Raw genomic sequence first — 16,288 nt, 5'->3', positions numbered from 1 at the left:
TAGTGTAAATCAATTTTAAAAATTTAGTATTTGAGTTCAAGAAATAAAAATCTGAGCAATACTTTTAAATGAAGATTACTATTTACCAATTAAAAAATATGTAGTTGACAGCAAAAATAACTTTGCTTATAGATGAAAAACTGCAACAACCTAACAACTGCATAGATAATATTATTCCATGGACAGATTATATACTTAAAAACATGTTTAAATCCAGAGATCCTTAAAAAGTGCACTTTTGAAAAAGGTTATGCATTTTCAATAGAAAAAGAACATAAACAATTAAATATGGCACTGGCTTCTAGCATTATGAACCCTAGTAAGGTACTATTTTTAACAAAGACATCATTTATTAAAGTGCACCCTGAACCTAACATATTCAACCTTACTTATTTAGTATGATATTTTCATAATTTATTCTTTGTCTATTAACATGAGAGTTATTGTTAGTTACAAAAGCAAAGCTCTCTATTCCTTATTTTCCAATTTACTGCTCTGCAAATAAGTGATATGATTTACCAGAATAACAACAACAACAACAAAACAAAACCATCATTTAGAGAGTTGTGTTTTACAGTTTTTCCGGGAAAGATAGATCTATTTTTTCCAAAGCAACATTTTTCCCCCATACTTGATTTGCACTGTACTTTAACAAAGTTATGAATTAAACAGATCAACTTCAATTGCAAAAAGATTGATGGTATAGTTTTAAAATTGAAGTCTAAAAAAATGGTGTTCCTCCCCAGAAAGAAAGAGGAATTCTAGACTCTGCTAAAATAGACAGCACTTATTATCCACTCTATTACATTAATAGAGGCGAGACCATTAGAGTGGACTATGGGGATAAGAAGGAAGCTGGGGCCTCACCTCAGGGGAGCCTGAACAGCTGAGGCCCATCTCTTTATTACTTCCTTATTATTAATGCAACACAGAAACTGCTAATGGGAAAGAGCCTTTTAGTGTTAGCAAGATTAGCAGCTTCTAGACTAAAACTTCCCATCACTCAGGAAACATACTAACACAATGGGAAGGTCCTTAATGAACAGTTATAGCCACTTATGGGCAGCCCCATCTTCCTTCACAGCAGGGATCCTTGATTAGGGATCTACTGGAAGTAATCCAGGCGATGAATCGTGCTAACTCAGCGGAACTAATAATAATATTTCTACTGGAAGTCACATTACATTTCTATAAAAGGGCAGTTACTGGTAGACTTGAGATGTTTAGAAATTCTCCCACATGGAGAAGTAAGCCCAGAAGTAGCAGTAGCAAAACCTCTCTCAACAAATACTCTGGGAATAAAATGTGGAGCAATCACAATGAAAAATAAAGTATTTCCATACTTTCTGAAGCACAGACTTGCACCTTTATAATAAGCAAATCAGCACCCAGACTTCATTTAACACTATAGACCAATGATTCTTAAATAGGGTTAGGCTCAGAACCTCTGGTAGATTTGGTTTGTTAATTTATGTATTTTTTTTAAAGACGAGTTGCTATCTTATCTTAGGTCGCTCTGTCATGTCAAACTCTTTGCCATCCCTTGGACTGTAAGGGCTCTAGGCTCTTCTGTCTAACAGATTTCTCAGGCAAGAATACTGGAGCGGTTTGCCATTTCCTTCTCCAGGGGATCTTTCCGACCCAGGGACTGAACTCAAGTCTCCTGCATGGCAGGCAGATTCTTCACCACTAAGCCACCAAAGAAGTACTCAGGGTGCTATGGCTGTAGACTATGGATTGTTTTTTAGATAAATGCCTTGAGATATCCTCCGAGGTACTGAATTTGTAGGGCTGGGGGTTGGAGATACATACATACATATATATATATACACACACACACACACACACACACACACACACACACACATACATACTCTTAACAACTTGCCCCTAAGCATCTCTGCCTAAACAACACTGAGAAGACTTCCTCTGTCTCAAGCATCCTCCTCTTGCAGTGAATGTCTGGCTCAGGACTTCTGTCACTTTAAAGTGCACAGGACGCGAGATCGGGTGCGTTCAGGGTGGTATGGCCGTAGACTATAAGGAAGCCGTGGTGCATATACACCATGGAATATTACTCAGCCATTAAAAAGAATTCATTTGAATCAGTTCTAATGAGATGGATGAAACTGGAGCCCATCATACAGAGTGAAGTAAGCCAGAAAGATAAAGACCAATACAGTATACTAATGCATATATATGGAATTTAGAAAGATGGTAATGGTAACCCTATATGCAAAACAGAAAAAGAGACACAGATGTACAGAACAGACTTTTGGACTCTGTGGGAGAAGGCGAGGGTGGGATGTTTTGAGAGAACAGTGCTGAAACATGTATATTATCAAGGGTGAAATACACCAGCCCAGGCTGGATGCATGAGACAAGTGCTCGGGCCTGGTGCACTGGGAAGACCCAGAGGGATCAGGTAGAGAGGGAGGTGGGAGCGGGGATCGGGATGGGGAATACATGTAAATCCATGGCTGATTCATGTCAATGTATGACAAAAACCACTACAATATTGTAGTTAGCCTCCAACTAATAAAAATAAATGAAAAAAAAATAAAGTGCACAGGAAGCACCTGGAGGTTTTGTTAGAATAAAGATTCTGAGTCAGTAAATGTGAGGTGTATCCTGAGGCTCTAAATTTCTTACAGGCTCCCAGAAACTGCTGCTGCTGGCCCACAGACCACAGTTTGAGTAGCAAGGATAGCACTGTGTTTTTCCAACCACAATTCACAATGTGTTAGTGGGTAGGGAAATAGAGTTAGTGGGTCACTATCAGCATTTTTACAAACATGTTTGTAAACATGAAGCAGAAGGTACTGGGACAGAAAACACAGACTGCATCTTATTTAGCAAATATAGTATTTATTTTATAACACTATTTTTGTTGTACATATGATATCCAACCAGGGCTACAATGTAAATTTCTAAAGGTCATAGTCACAAAAGCTTGAAAACCATTGAATTAGCACATGCTGGATGCTTGGAAATCATGTGTTGAACTGTACTGTTCCTTTTTCCTGTTCTTTTCAAAGTATAAAAAACAGGAAGAATTGGTGCTTAATTATTTGCATTCATTTGCTGGTTATGCAGGAATGAGATTCATTTATAATAAAGTATTATTTTAACCATACATTTGCATTTTAAACCTTTTATTCTGAGTTGTAAAGTAAAAGAATTATTTCCCTCTATGCTATAAAACACTGGAGGAGGGCACGGCAACCCACTCCAGTATTCTTGCCTAGAGAATCCCATGGAGAGAGGAGCCTGGCAGGCTGTGGCCCATGGGGTCACAGAGTCAGACACGACTTAAGTGACTAAACACAGCACACATTCTACAAAAGCTTAGGTTTCAGCACATGCTTGAGGGAAACTTGAGGAGTAAGGGAGGTGGAGCTCCTGAAAGCATATTTTATATAACTGTGTGGTTCAGCTGCTAAATTGTGTCCAACTCTTTGCGACCCCATGGACTGTAGCCCATCAGGCTCCCTGTCCATGGGATTTTCCAGGCAAGAATGCTGGAGTGGGTTGCCATTCCCTTCTCCAGGGGATCTTCCTGACCCAGGGATCAAATCCTGGTCTCCTGTTCCCTGGTCTCCTGATTGCTGCAGGCAAACTTCTTCATTGCAGGCAGATTCTTTGCCAACTGAGCCACCAGGGAAAGCCATTTTATGGCTTTTTAATATATTTTATATATGCTACCCTTCCTTGGTGGCTCAGACGGTAAAGTGTCTGCCTACAATGCGGGAAGCCTGGGTTCGATCCCTGGGTTGGGAAGATCCCCTGGAGAAGGAAATGGCAACCCACTCCAGTACATTGGCTAGAAAATCCCATGGAGAGAGGAGCCTGGTAGGCTACAGTCCATGGAGTCGCAAAGAGTTGGACGTGACTGAGCGACTTCACTATGCTATGCTATAGTTATAACTGATTTAATTAATTCCTGTAAGAGTATTCTGGATTGGAACGTTATAAGAGATTATTAAATTACCTTTCTTCTAAATTTTCCCTGCACTCATGGTCTCATCTGGAAATTGTTACCAAAATTCCTTTATAATGATCCTGTTCTGGCCCCACTCAGCTTCTCACAGCAGATGTGCCTGCCTATTAGTACAGTTCTCTTACGAATTCACTATAATGCCTCTGTGCCTCTTATAATATCCTAACTTATACTATTTCTTTTTTTGATTCTTTAAATCAGAATTTCAAGCTTTTTAAAATTTTATTTTTAATTGGAGGATAATTACAATATCACGTTGGTTTCTGCCATACATCAACTCGAATCAGCCATAGGTATACATATGTCTCTTCCCTCTTGAACTTCTCTCCCCATCCCACCCTTTTAAAAAATATGGAATTTTTCACATGCACAGGGGCCATGCTAATCTCTTTATCATTCCAATTTTAGTATATGTGCTGCTGAAGTGAGCACAGTATGTTATACTATTTCTGAAAACATGAAATATTAATGTTCAAACAGTTATTCAATGTCATTTATTTGATTCAAAATTTCAATAAACTTGACATTCAGTGAAACACTCATGTCTTTCAATCAATATTGAGGAACACATGCCAAGGACCAACTCAACCATTCCAGAGAATTTGATTTTGCCGCCTTTTCAGCCATTTCTCTACCACTGTTCTTTCTATATAAGCTGATCAGTAACCTGATCTGTCACCACAGATGAACTATTCTAGAATAGCACATCAAAGGCATCATACACTATGTAATTATTGTGTTCCGCTTCTTCCAGTTGACATTATTAGTTTTAAGATGAATTCAGGTACTTGCCGACATCAGTAGTTTATCTCTTTTTGTTACTTGGTATTCAGTTGAGTGAATATACCACAGTTTATTTTTCCTTTTTCTTGTTGAAGGACATCTGGTTGTTCAGTTACTGGCTGGAAACAATAACTATTTATGAATAAAGCTGTTATACATTCTTGTAAAAGACATTCTGTGTCCATGAATTACTTCTCTTAGACGAATACCTCACAGTGGGATTCTGATATTCAGATAGCCATACCAGCTTTCATTTGCTTATTGTTTCTATCAATTTGTTTTTTTTTTTTTTTACTTTCAACTTGTCTGTTAGCTTATGTCTAAAGTGTGTTTTCTGTAAACAACATATAGTAGAATCTCACTTTCTAAAAATTTTATTTATTGTTAATTCTGACTGTGCTGGGTCTTCCTTGCTGAGCGTGGACGTTCTCTAGTGGTGGTGAGTGGAGGTTCCTCTAATTGCAGCGCAGAGGCTTCTCATTGCAGAGACTTCTCTGGCTGCAGAACACAGGCTCTGGGCGCCCAGGCTTCAGCAGTTGTGGCTTCTGGGCCCTATAGTTCGGGCTCAGCAGTTGTGGTACATGGGCTTAGTTGTCCCACAGCATGTGGGGGTCTTCCTGGACCAGGAATCAAACCCAAATTCCCTGCACTAGCAGGGGAATTCTCAACCACTGAACCACCAGAGAAGTCCAGATCTCACTTTTTTCTTTATCTAGTCTGAATATTTCTGCATTTAATCAGGGTATTTAGTCCATTTACTTACTGTAATAATTAATGTGTTTGGTTTTAAATCTCCCAACTTGGTGTTTGATTCAACATTTTTTTTTTTGTTTAATTCTTGAGTTGCAGAAATTTTTAATATATTTCGAGTACAAATCTTAGTCAGATACAATTTATTGGGACATATTTTCCCAGTCTATTTTCTTGAATGCATGTATTATTTTTTTTGTGGATGTGCAGACATTTTATTTTGATGAAATTATTTTTTATTTTTATGATTTGTCTTTTCTGTGTTATTTCTAAAAAGTCTTCTACTCAAAACTCATATGATATTCTTCTGTGCTTTATTCTATTCTCTATGTGTATTAGTTTTTAAATTTTACTTTATGTTTAAGTTTGTAATCTATCTAAAATTGGATTTTGTGCATGATGTGAAGCAGAGATTAAGATTCTTTGTTCTTCCCATGTGGACGTGATTTTTCTCCTTGATCTGTCAATGTGTTGAAATATATTGATTGATTTCCATAGGTTAAACCAACCTTGCATTTTGTGAAGTGAAGTGAAAGTCGCTCAGTCGTGTCTGACTCTGCGACACCGTGGATTGTGTCCATGGAATTCTCTAGGCCAGAATACTGGAGTGGGTAGCCTTTCCCTTCTCCAGGGGATCTTCCCAACCCACCCAGGGATCAAAGCCAGGTCTCCAGCGTTGCAGATGGATTCTTTACCAGCTGAGCCATAACAAGCTTGATCATGGTATATAACCTTTCTGCATATACTTCTGGATTTCTTTTCCTTGTGTTTTGGTGAGCATTTTTGTGTCTGTGGTTCACAAGACATGCAGGCTGTAATTTTCTTTTCTTGTATTGTTCTTGTTTTGTTTTAGTATTAGGGTTAAAATGGCCTCAAGATATGAGTTGGGAAGTATTCCCACTTCCTCTATTTTATGAAAGAGTTTGTGGAAGATTATTATTTCATTGTTTATACAAGGCTATTTAAATTTTCAGGCTTCCCTCATGGCTCTGGAGAAGGAAATGGCAACTCACTCCAGTACTCTTGCCTGGAGAATTCCATGCCTGGAGGAACCTTGCAGGCTACAGTCCATGGAGTTGCAAAGAGTCAGACACAACTGAGTGACTAACACACACACACACACACACACACACACACACACTCATAGCTCAGTTGGTAAAGAATCTGCCTGCAATGCAGGAAACCCTGGTTCAATTCCTGGGTTGGGAAGATCCCCTGGAGAAGGGATAAGACCCACTCTAGTCTGTTTTATTGCTTCCTTCTCATTTTTATTATTTTCTTTATGCTATAAACTTAGAGTTTAATTTATTTTCTAGTTTCTTAAAATGGAAGAAGTGCTTGATTTTATACCATTCTTATCTTCTAATACAGGTATTTACATCTGTACATTTTCTTCTAAAGACTTTTTTTTTGTGTGAAAAATATAAATTGTAATATCCTTTGAGATTTCTTCTTAGACCCAAGGATTATTTAGTATTGCATTTTTTAACCTCCAAATATTTGTGAATGTTCAAAGGTATATTATTTCTATTTATCTTTAACTTAAATATCCAAAATTCATTGGGATACAAATTCATACAAAAGAGTTGTGAGGTCTTCAGCACACAGAGAAATGTAGAAAAGAGTCACTCCAGGTCTTAAAATTAAATGAAAAATAACAAACATAATATAGGGTTTCATAAATTCAAAAGATTTTAGAGTTAGGTCGAAGACTTTTAGATTTTTTTACCCAATCCCCATCCCCTCAATGCAAAATTCAATCAAATGATCAACCCGGATGAGAGTTGAAATAAAAAGTAGATTTGTGTGAGCTACAAGAATAAATTGTTTTAAAGTGCTGAGAAGTCTGAAGTATTAAAAAGAGCTTAGTCTGATTGTCCAGGCTTTGAAATAAATCTCTCTGGAGTTTGACAAGTCTATGTCTGGTGTTCAAGATGTTATATATATACTAAAAAATCCATCCAGAGTGATCTATCTATCACAGTTAGAGAAAATATTCTGTTTAACTTAAATCCTTTGAAATTTATTGAAACTTGTTTTATGGCTCAGAATATGATCCATCTTTTTGACTATTCCATGTGCATTTTAGGATTTGTAACCTCTTATGGGGAGTGATTTTCTATAAATATTAATTAGCTTAAGTTGATGGTCCAAATCATCCATAACTCTTTTGATTTTTTTGCTTAATTGTTCTATTACTGAGAAAGGTGTGTTAAAATCTCTACTGGTGACAAGTCTTTTGCTCTTTTGCTTTATCTTACATTTGGGAGCTCTGAAACTGGGTATGGAAACATTTAGTAGTCTACGTCTTCTTTAATGAGTGACTGTTTGGCATTATGAAATGTCCTCTTTTACTCTCTGGTCATTTTATTCATCTTGAAGTCTACTTTGTTCTGATATTCAGAGAAACATACCAGATTTCTTTCACTTATTGTTTCTTTTTACTTTTAATCTGTTCATTCATTTACGTTCATAGTGTGTTCCCTGTAAACAACATACAGTTGGATCTTGCTTTTTTTATATAGTCTGAATATGTCTGCATTTACTTAGGGTAAATTTACTTTACTGTAATTACTGAAATGTTTGGTTGTAAGTCTACCAATATGATGTTTGATTCATATTTAGCCAATCTTTTTGTTTTCCTCTGTTCCCTTTTCTTTTTTTTTTTTTTCATGGAGAAGCAAATATTTTATGGTATTTATTTCATCTTACCTCTTCTAATAGTTAGTTTGCTATATTTTTTGGTTATTGTTTTGGTGTCTGATTTAATGATTGCAATATACAACTTTAAATTGTAATCTATTACTTCATGAACTTTTTTTCAACTTTATAATTATACATTTATTAGAGTCTACCTTTTGCATTCTTATTTCATATATCATACTTCTACCTGTGCTACAGCAACTCATGTTTTTAAAATTAGTTTTAAAAATTAGTTTTACTTTAAACATCTGTCCTACTCTAATTTCATAGGCAAAAAGCCAGAAATGTCAGTGCTAATGGAGACTCCTGCCTGTCATTGTTAAATGATTATTTGACTTCTGATTCACATCTTTTCCACTTTTGAAGACTTATCTATAGTCTACATTCCCCATTGAAGACATTATAGGCATATGGCACTTATTATAGATTGAATTATTTTGCCTATAAAAGGATTGTACATTCCTCTCCATGGCCATATGATTTGAAGTTCCATGACATTACTTATACGCTTATGACTTGCTTTTGTCATTGAAATATCAGTGGAAGTAAGAATCTATATGAAAGCCAACATGTGAATTTCTACTTTGTTGCTTGTCCCCTTTGCATAAAAAAGGCACATTCCAGAACAGGAGCTGTTTCTTCAATCAGTCCCTGAATGAGAAGATAAACAGAGTAGGACCAGGATTGACCATAGCCATGGGAGCAAGAATTATGCTACTCATTGATGTTATAAGCCTCTGAGGTTGTGAGGTCATTTGTAACCATAGCTTTCCTAGTGAAAGATGGCTACTATGACCTGAATTAATGTTATCAATAAATTCTAAGGCAACATGTTTCATATCATTTTCCATACCTCAGATTTTGGGAGCATTACTGTACAATTTGGATCTGCTTTTAGTCGTCTCTAAATCTCTCCTTGAACTTCTATTTATTTTCCATACCTGCATAGACTCTGCAATAGTTAAGGCACGTTTATTTTATTATATTTTCATTTTATCTTACCTACACTACCTTTGCCAGTCTATGCACTCTTCCCACTTTCTTCTCCATTTGACTCTAGTACATCACTTTGACAGATATATAATTTGTCCCACTTAAACTAGCCATAGTATACACACTAAACCTAATAGACACAGTAAAGGAAGCCATAAACAAAACAAAAAGACAATCTACAGGATGAGAGAAATTGTTTGTAGGAAATTAATATCCAAAATATACAAAAACTTACAAGTTCAATAACAACAACAACAAAAAACCCCCACAACCCAATCAGAAAATGGGCAGAAGACCTAAATAGAAATTTCTCCAAAGATGACAAACAGATGGCCAACAGGCACATGTAAAGATGCTCAACATCACTAATTATTAGAGAAAAGCAAATCAAAACTACAATGAGTTTTCACTACCTTTACACTGGTCAGAATGGCCATCATCAAAAAGTCTACAAGTAACAGATGCTGGAGAGGGTATGGAGAAAACAGAAACAGACTCACAGAAATAGAAAACAAACTCGTGGTTACCAAAGAGGTAAGGCGGGAGGGATAAATTAGAAATTTGGGACTAAGAGATATAAAAACTACTACATATAAAACAGATAAACAACAAGGACCTATTTGTGTAGCACAGGGAACTATATTCAATATCTTTCAATAACCCATGATCAGAAATAGTCTGAAAAACAGTATATATGTATAACTGAATCACTTTTTGTACACCTGAAAATTGTAAATCAACTGTACTTCAGCTAAAAAAACAAAAACCCACAAAAAACATAGTATAAATATGCATAAATAGAAACCTCCACGTGCATCAAGTCTGAAATAAAGTAAGGGGTCCCTGAAACAATCATAATGCATCAACAGAAAGAGTGAGATTTCTAAGCTTAAATATGATTTATAGATACTGGTTCTATACTCACTTACATTATTAAAAAGTTAAAAAAAATTACACACATTTTATATAGATCTTAATCTGAAGTTTTAAAAATTTAGAATGCATTTTTTTCTTTGCATTTTAGAGTCAATATTAATATAGTAGTCAGTTTTTTGTTTTTGTTTTTTAAATAGACGACAAAATAATCATGCCTTGGTAGGCATGTAATTTTTTCCACTTTATTTACATAGATAAAGGATTTGTCAGTGATACCATTCAATGTTATCTGTTGTAACTAAAATTACTTTATCAAATTGTAAACAGTGATTTTTCTTTCTGAATTACTTGCATAAATTTCTAGCTCATTATCACCAAAAAGCTGAACTTTTGAGTTTATCCTCCAATGAAGGAAAAATTACTCTTAAAGAATAGAAACAAATCAAAATCCTCCATTCCATTTTTTAATTTATACAGTTTTGTCTGTTTTGCCTTTTGGATGGCAGTTTTACCTCTCACTTGCCTCTCCCACATGTAAGTTGAATTTAAATGATGGAAGCTGCTGACGGTTTCTAGAGGCTCAGACAATTCTAAGCTGTTGTTTATGCGCCATAGTCATGTTCTCTTACACTTTCCAACATTTCCCTAGAAACCTCAATGTCTTTAAAGAAAAATAAGAATAAGAAATACTTTCTTTTTATTCATATTATAATGTGATGATATTGTCAGATGAATAATAAGTGCACAGTTATCATATTATTGAAATACTGAAACAAGAGGAGTAGGATTTTGGTCTCCTATATACAAAACTAGCACAGATTAATTCTGTGTGGGTATCAGGGCCATAATGCAGTAAGATGTGTTCAGATTTGGGGAAGGAAATTCATTATCTTTGCTTCTTTTTAATTAAAAGAAGTACAAATCCACTGATAATTTTTAATAAGTGATTTAAATGCCAAAAAACTAGAGGAAGGTTGAAATTACAGTTACAGAAAATGGTTTAAAAGAACCAAGTTCATGACTGAGCAACTGTAATTTTATATTAAACACTCAAAAGAAGAGATCATTACAGAAAATCTAATTTTTCATAATTAAGCTAGTTTGCTAGAGCTTGACAAGGATTCTTTAGAAATCACATATAATTTATCTTCTGCACAACTGAAAATAATTTAAGACATTAATACAACATTACTATGTTGAGGCATAATTCTATTGTCATCATTTAAATCTGACTGATTTCACTTAGCCCTGAGTTAGAACTTTCACTTAGCCCTGAGTTAGAACTAAAGATACTCAGTTGATTAGAAAATAAAGAAAGAGAATGAAGTAAAGAAAGGAGAAATGAGAGAAGGAAGGATGGAAAGAAGGAAACAAGGAAGGAAGAAAGCTTATTAAGCTTGATATCAGCCATGGCAGAATTCATCAGAGCAAGTCACCATGCCAGGCTTCATGAAACTCTTATTGCATCAATCATATGATAATTATACCCAAAGATGCTTTTATTATACTCAGTATAATTAATTTGTATCATTTTATGTAAATTAATATAAATAATTAAAATTTTCCTTATTAAATGCCTCAAAGGTGAGAAATTTATATTTTATTGGTAAGTGATGAACATTGACTTGGGCTGAATGAACTACAGCAAAGCATAGTGGGTACCAAATTCCAATTAGAGGACATTAGGTGAGACTAAGAGTTAGTAAGTGGAAACAGTAAATGTACTTGGCACTTTTTGCACAGATTTGCTGATGAGGAAAACAGAATGAGGCATTAGTTAGAAAAGGCCTTGGGTTCAAGAAAGGGATTTTTTCTTTTTATGAAAGCAGGAAGTTGAAGCATCATTGTCAGGCTGAGAGCAATGATGAAACAGAAAGGAACAAATTTATGGAGAAGAGAGGGAGCCTAAGCACAAAGCAAAGTCCTTGAGAAGGGATGGGTTTACACGTGGGTGTAATGTTTGGTCTTAGAAATACAAATACGTCTTCTGGCTCATGGAAGTTATCAACAGATGTAGGCAGGAGGTGACACTGGAAAGGGGAGGATGAAATAGATCTCTTCTGATCACATTTATTGCCTGAATTGTATTTGTACTCAAAAAAAAGGTCATCAGTTGAGAGGACATGATAGGAAGAGACAAAATGTGAAATACAGGGGAGTAAATGTGAATGAAGAAAGACCAAGTCTTTGTAAATCATTTTTTAACACTCATTTGTGTTTAACTCTTCTAAATAATAAATCTCTGGTGAACAAAGATATAGCTTTATTAACTTACACTTCTGTATGTCATTAGTACATGACTTTTCGTATTGACAACTTAAAGACATTTTATGATATAGAATGTTTCATTTGAATCATCAGATAAAGATTAAATTGTTAATACAGTCAACTTTAATTTGCTTAATATTTGTTTTGGTAGAGGGACTTTACGATCTAGTAACAACCTATCTGCCATGCTTCTTTCCTATTTTCCCATTCCATCACCATAGTACTAGTTCAGATTCTCATCATACTTGCCTAAACATCTAACTACCTGATCTCTGAACTTGCAAACTTGCCTCTCTTAAATGTACCTCCCATGTATTATATTAAAATCAAAATCTTACATGCCATTTAAAGTTGAAAATGACATGAAGTAATCTAAAGGCAGTTATGTGATAGACAAAGTTTAGGCCAAATGCTACGAGAGCTGGATTTGGTTTACTCAGGTTCCTTCTTGATTCCCAGATTTCTTGCTCATAAAATGAGATGGCTGCCCCGTTTAGCTCATAGGTGGTGGTGAGAAGATGTGAAAATGCTTTGCACTCTCTAAATTGCTCTGCCACCTTAAGGTGTTAATACCTAAAAATTGTTAAAGTTGAAGTCAAGTCACTTTTTATTCCAAGTAAGAAGGTTCATTGAAGGAAGTTCAAGCCTGGGCATCACAAACATGAATTTTTGGCTCTTGTGAGTGGCCTTACAGTGATAGTGAAGGAGTCTATAAAGGAGTAGGGAAATACAAATCATAAAACAATATAAAAAAATAGAGGAATAAAAATATTGAGAGACTTGTAGAAAAAGTTTTGCACCAAAACACACTCATTTGGTTTCTCAAATGATAGGGTAGGAGGACTGAGGGAGGAAAGAAGCAGATGAGAAGTCTCAGAAACATAGCCTCAGAAACTGCTCAAGGAGCTCTGGGCTCTGTTCACCCTGAAATAAAGAAAGCACTAAAATGATCATTTCTTTCTTATTGTTGAAGATAAGAATAAAATAAGAGCTTTGCATTTCACTTTTCGACCTGCCTGTTATGGGCATAGGCTTTCACTGTAAAGCCTGAAAAACATATTCATCTAAGTCTAATTTCTAAGTCTAAATGAGACTTAAGAATAAAATTTATAAAGATCAAGGCTTGTTTAAATATATAACTTATTGATATAAATAGGCCAGTGAAATAAAAGAGCAGCAGTAATAATGAAGCCAATCTTAAGAGGTCAAGGCATTTCATAGAATTGGTACTTGTAGCAATATTTTTTCTGAATTGTCTATAACATTTCCAGCCTATTTTTGCTATTAAAGGTCCAGTTCCTAGTTTTTGGACTCACAATAGCCAAAATAATGGGAAGAATGTCAGGGCTGGGATTCTGTGTTGGTGTTTAGTTTCAATCTTGAGTTGGATATAGCCACACTCCTTTTTCCACCTCTGCTTGTTTTAATATTGAGAGATCCCTGCTTTATCTCTCCAAGTGCCCTCTGCCTATTGGCTCTGGTTGGTGGAATTCAGTGACTCTTATGATTTCCTTCTCCAGTCTACAGCTGTCTCTCTAGCTCTGGTTTCAAATCTGTAACATATGGCCTGTTCCCTACTACTCTTGAAGACCTTTCTTGAGACACTCCATCTCAGAATCAGCCCCACTAACAGTCATGCCAGCAAGGCCTTACTAGGCTCAGCAGCACTGAAAAAGCACTTGCACCTACCTTATTTTGAATCAACATAAGCAAAAGAAAGCAATGAAAAATGTGTAGTCAAAAGTAAGGATAAAGAGGTCAAAATGATCCAACCTGAAGTGTGAAAGAAGACATGAACATCTTCCACAAAATGGAAAAAAGGAAAAGACAAAACCAAACCCAACCCACAAAAATGGTCTAAGAAAGCTGAAGTGCTGGAATAGGCTAGAAATTGACTTCAATCTAATCAATATGACTTCTTACAGAACCATGAACTCAATCTAAAACTGGAAAGTGGAAAGAATGAATAATTGTGGAAAAGACATCTAGATTTTTAAAAATTGTATGAGATTTTAGAGAAATGTTTATCACCATTAGATCGCCCAGGATATCCAGAAATAAATGAAGGACATAAAAGGACAAAAAAATTAACAATGCTTTATTTGGAATCTCATAAGGAGACCAATTTCCTAAACTCTGAGTTTTTAAACTCAAATCACTTTCATTTATAGTTTCATCAAGATTCATGGACCTTTCATTTTTTAACATCTTACACCTGAATTGTAAGATAATTGGAACTATATTAATTTCCTTGTTCTTGCAAATTTGGGGAAAAGTTCCTTCGAGTTTTGGGGAAACTTGTTGGTCAGGCTAAAACATAAAAATTAAGGTTTAACAGGGACTACAGCCTATTCTTCTTAATGTTTATTTTAAAAATTATACTGTTGAAGGACATACATGCTAAAATTCTCAGGCATAAAAGTATGACTCAATTTTGTGAATAAGTAAAAACATATTGATGAGTATAAAAAATCCAAGAAAGAAACATTTTCAAAGATCAAAACATTTGCATTATTTATAACATTGTGGGTTTAATTCATGGAATTAATAACAAAATCAAAGTCATACTTTTGTAAAGCATTGCTGTTGTTCATTTAATTGAGTCAATGAAGTATATCAAATGACTAGGAAACATTGGTCAATAAGCAAACTTGAATGACACTTTAAAAACACAAGTCTTGTTTAGTTCAAAGGTTCCCTATACCTTCAGGATAAAAATCCACAGTCTTTATCATTGTTTTCAAAGTCTTTCATGATTTGCTCCCATCCTATCTCTCCACCTTCATCTCTAGCACCCTTGGAATGCTCCTTATGTTGACGGCTATTCATTTTGCTGAGCATTACATGAGCTGTCACCACTGTCTAGAATAGCATGTATGGCTAATTCTGATTCCAATTTGAAGATTCTGCTGTAGCATAACACCATTCAGGAAAGGTGTCCTCATCTTTCACCCTCTTCCTTCATCCCTGGGCTGTGTTGGGCCCTTGGTCTGTTTCCCACACGTTTTCAGAAGGTCTCATATCATAGAGGTTGTATAGAGGTTTCCTGATGCTTCCACCATCCTGAGAATTCTTCAGCGTCAACTCATGTGTCTCATTTGCTTTGATATTCATTCTTAGCACAGTGCTTCAGAGATGACAGAAATTAATGGTCAGAGAGGGGAATTTCAGAATTCCAGATCTTTGTATTGTTGTAGTTTTAGGTAATAACAAGGTATGAACACATTTCCATGTGGCTAAACTGAAGTTAGGAGACCTGGGGAGTCATCAGGCCAGTTTGAAGAAATATCAGATACATCCTTGGTAGTTATTAATGTTGGGCATTAAAATGCTCAGGCACAGGGCAAGACTGCATTTCTTGGATGGCTTGTGGTTGAACAGGCTATGTAACTAGTTCTGGTTAATAAGTTGTTGAGTGAAAGTGTCATGAGTCGGTTCAGACTAGAGGATTTAATTGTTGGTTAGTGACCTTCCCTACTACTGAAGGGTGCCTAAGTTGTGCGGGAAAGGGAGCCAAAAAAGGAGGCTATCACATGAGGATAGTAAACAGTGGTCAGATGCAGCATACAATTTTGAGAAAGAACTGGCAAGGTTTGCTGGTAAGTTGGGTGCAGGTAGACAAGCAATGTTTAAGACAGCTGCTCCATGGGTCCAGGTCCCTGTGTGACTGCAGTAGGCAGAGTCAGCTGCCCCCAAATAGCATCTCACACAGCCAGCCTACGGTGAACATGGAGTGAGAATGAGAGATGAACCTGGATCCTTCGAAGTCACTAAGTTTGGGGGATATTTGTTACTACTACAACCTTGCATAACCTACCATAACTGGAATATGTCAGGGAACGAGGTTAAGAGGCATGGATGCAATCTGTTTATTGCTGGAAATCACCAGCAACTCCCAAGTACCCAACTACTGAT

General features: G+C 35.8%; 1 protein-coding gene and 1 pseudogene across 1 annotated transcript in view; both read right to left on the bottom strand.

Moving 5' to 3' along the window:
• TMEFF2 (transmembrane protein with EGF like and two follistatin like domains 2) overlaps positions 1-16,288 on the bottom strand; it is a 281,659-nt gene that overhangs the window by 129,145 nt on the left and 136,226 nt on the right. The window lies entirely within an intron of this gene.
• LOC122698975 lies at positions 4,346-4,432 on the bottom strand (annotated as a pseudogene).

Source organism: Cervus elaphus, chromosome 8 (genome assembly GCF_910594005.1).
Source record: "Cervus elaphus chromosome 8, mCerEla1.1, whole genome shotgun sequence".
Lineage (NCBI taxonomy): Eukaryota > Metazoa > Chordata > Mammalia > Artiodactyla > Cervidae > Cervus > Cervus elaphus.
Note: the sequence above shows the minus strand (reverse complement) of the source record. Positions and strands in the feature narration are given on the sequence as shown.